This window comes from Rhagoletis zephyria, unplaced genomic scaffold, assembly GCF_001687245.7.
Source record: "Rhagoletis zephyria isolate East Lansing unplaced genomic scaffold, Rhagoletis_zephyria_1.1 Rzeph_scaffold_04879, whole genome shotgun sequence".
Taxonomy (NCBI): domain Eukaryota; kingdom Metazoa; phylum Arthropoda; class Insecta; order Diptera; family Tephritidae; genus Rhagoletis; species Rhagoletis zephyria.
The window spans coordinates 42,636-46,802 of NW_016161962.1; positions in this window are offsets into that span (position 1 = coordinate 42,636).

The following is a 4,167-nucleotide window of genomic DNA, read 5'->3' on the forward strand; positions in this document are numbered from 1 at the left end:
AGCAGGGACCGTAACAGTTACAACTTTTATTAAAAAAATCACTCTTTAACAATTATTTTTTGACTTTTATTTAATTACTCTTTAAATAACCGTTATTTCTTACTTTTATTTTATAAATCGAAAATAACAATTATTTTTGAATTTTATTTAAATAATCTGCAAATAACAGTTATTTTTGATTTTTAAATTATATGCTTTATATAACAGTTATCGAAGACTTTTATTTATAAAAGTCATAAATAAAAATCAGTCACTGATCCTTATTTTTTCAATCATACTTATAAAAGTCATTTGAATAAGTCGTAGTAAACTTTTGTTTTCCAACACCTTAACTGCGAAAAATGTTAATGACTTTTATATGATTGATTTAAAAAATAAAAGTCGGTCACTGATTTATATTAATGACTTTTAAAAGTAAAAGTCACTGACTGATTTCTATTGATGACTTTTATAAATAAAACTCTTCAATAACTGCTATCTAAGCCATATAATATAAAAATAAAAAATAATTGTTATTTTGGATTTATAATATAAAAATCAAATATAATTGTTATTTTTTAAAATTTTGCATACAAATTGCAAATAAAAATTTATTTTCAAATTTGAGTCTCGGTGCAAAACGAACTCGATTTGTATGTTTCACTTAGTTGTAGAACATTTCCTACATAGTGAATTTTTCCATGACAGTTTTCATCAATAACTGTTATGTTCGGTCCCTGTTAAAGAGAATTACCACCTGTTTAAAAGGGTAAACTAAAATTATTTAATAATGTAAAGGAATTATTAGGGGTGGGTATCAAATGAAATGCGTTTAAAAAGGCTGTTTTTCTAAACTATATTTAGGAGTGTTATCACGTGCTTAAGAAATCAAATTTAACTTAATTCATCAGGTAATTAAAATAAGGGTCACAAAGTCAAATGCAGGAGTTTGAATTATTTCTTAACTGTATTTGGGAGGGTTGCAACCTGTTTGAAAATTCGAATCTAGCTAACTTATTAAGGCATCTAGTACCGGGATTCCGAATCCCGAGCCCGAACGAAATTCAGACACTGAAAATGATCCAGGATTGGATGCCTTATAACTTATACACAAGTCCTAAGACGAAGATAATGCCAAAACGAGCACGAACACTAACAGGAATACATACGGGGACCTAGGCTTATCTTAAAAGTAATACATATTTTTGCATTATGAAACGAAATAAAAATGAATTGAAGCAGTGATTAACTTATAGAAGATACACGTTGCACACAGATAGATTAGCCGATTTAGGCGGACAAACATATTTTCTGATCTTAAGAGGATAACCAATAAAAACCCGTCAATTATTTCTAAACTTTGTGCAAAACTCAGGAAAATTCAGTAAATTCGCATACAGATTTGCAACTTTCTTGTCTGGTCTCGTAAAAAAAAACATTCGCCTACAGATTTGCAACTTTCTAATCTCATTTCGTTAGAAAAAAATTTCAGTACGCAGGTTTGAAGCCCATTAAATTTTAACATAATTAACTATTTTCCGCTACTAACGCTGATGCGTAATAAATTATAGTTAACGTATTTAAATAGAGAAAACAATAAAGTTTTTCCATCCAAATCTAAGTATGTATTTATGTATGTATATATTGTACCTTATATACCTTAATGTCTGTGTTCATCACCGCCTAATGTTATGATGTTTTCAGCTGATTGAATCCAGCAGCTGTAAGATCAATGATTTGCAAAATAACTCTAAGCTTATGTATGTTATTAATACCAGCGTACTTGCATGAAATTTGACTGCATAGTATTTTTTTTTTTTAATTTTTATAATTTTCTTCTTTTTATTTTTTCTCCCAGTTTCAATGTCAAGCACATGCTGCGCCTGCAGCAACAACTTTTATTGCGAATCAATATAAAAAAAGATATTTTTTTGAGCACTAGTTCTGTTAGTGGCAAGATTTGATCATAAATTTCAGATTCAATCGTTAATTTGTACATATAAACTTGTGATCAGCTAATTAAGCCAGCAACATTTTAATAAATTTTGGCTATTTTGCTTTCGTTTATTTAATGTTTATTATTTTTCCATAAAAGTCTAGCTCATTATCTAACAAACACCACATAAATTCAGATTTCAAACTTTGTGCAAAAATTATGAAAATCCTGCAAAGTTTCAGCTAAATTTTCAAATTTACAAATTTTTCTCCATACAAAATAAATTCGACAGTTTTTTTTTTGTATGAAAAAAAGGCGTTATGAAGTCAGAAAAAAAATTATAAAAATCAACGCGATTTTTTAGCAACTTAAGACTTGCACATTATTGCCCTAGAATTCAATGGGCTATTAAACTGCATACTCGAAAAAATTCTAAAAAAAAGAAGAAAATCTAGCTGAAACTTTGCAGGATTTTCATAATTTTTGCACAAAGTTTGAAATCTGAATTTATGTGGTGTTTGTTATATAATGAGCAAAACTTTTATGGAAAAATAATAAACATTAAATAAACAAAAGAAAAATTGATCAAAATGTTGCTGGCTTAATTAGCTGATCACAAGTGTACATATCTATGCATGTAAAGTGAACTACCGGCAAGTACTCGTAGTTCCTGCATTCATTGCAGCATTAACCTTCAACCAAGTGGCAAGCTGTAGAGCTGACTTTTACTATGATGAGCGCATAAACATGCAATTTGATTGGTCTGGCTGCATTCGTTCCAAACATTCGCCGCTCACATAAGTACTAAGTATACATATGTAACTAGTGAAGATGCACTCATCAATGCAATAAGTGTGTGAGTTAATGAATAGCGGTATTCTCGATCCGTAGCATGATTGGATAATTTTGTTGTTGTTTCATGTGTACAAACAGCAGCAAAATTATCCAATCATGCTATTTGTGCTATTTATGCTATCTCTGCAACATGCTAGACAGTATGTAACGGATCGAGAATACCCCTAATGTCTCAAGTGTTGAATCTAATGGTCTGATTATGCATACTTCGCATAACTTCGCACAACCATTTGTACCAGTGCAATAAAAATGTAACTTAAGAAAATGTGAAGCAAAATTTAANATTGGTCTGGCTGCATTCGTTCCAAACATTCGCCGCTCACATAAGTACTATATGTAACTAGTGAAGATGCACTCATCAATTGCTAAGCACATGCATTTGTAAGTGTGTGAGTTAATGAATATCGGTATTCTCGATCCGTAGCATGCTGTGCTATTTATGCTATCTCTGCAACATGCTAGACAGTATGTAACGGATCGAGAATACCCCTAATGTCTCAAGTGTTGAATCTAAGCCAGAGTCGGATGCAAATTATCGGCTCATAAATTTTGATTTANCAAGTGTTGAATCTAATGGTCTGATTATGCATACTTCGCATAACTTCGCACAACCATTTGTACCAGTGCAATAAAAATGTAACTTAAGAAAATGTGAAGCAAAATTTAAGCTCAACAGATCCCTAAGTTTTTAAAAGTTCTGCTAATTTCTGGGTAATAGAATACACACCAAATACATACAAAGTACATACGAAATTACAGTTTGAAGTTTATGCGAAGTTGTGCGAAGTTATGCGAAGCATGCATAATCAGACCATAAGCCAGAGTCGGATGCAAATTATCTGCTCATAAATTTTGATTTTCGCATGCACTTATGAAAACCACAAATACTTGGGTATTTATTTATGCGAAATCTATATAGAATCAACATAAATATTAGGAATTTAAAAATATTGATAGCTCAAACAAGAGCTTGTATGTGCGTAGCATATCGACTGGAGATTTATGCTTCTATCACTACTCTGAGTTTAGTTATAATCTGGGCATGGATACCATGACTTTCTTTCATTTTATCTGCTTGACACATTAAATTTAATAATAAAAAAAATGCCCACAACTTATGCTTGTATCATTGATTTGTGAGCTTGGAGTTGAAATATTTTTTGCAATTCCCAGAAGTTGTTGTTGTAATTGGTATTGACGTTGTTATCGTTTGGCTCACTAACTTAAATTTGCTGATCTAAACGATAAGTAGACAAGCTGGAGAATGTGCCTGGCAAAAACAACGATTTATGAACTAGAAATCGGTTGGTGGAAGCAAAGTTGCAAAGAATTTCCAAATTTTTTAGACTGGCAAGAAGTCTTTCTGCGCACCACCTTCTTCAGTGCACTCAGAAAGA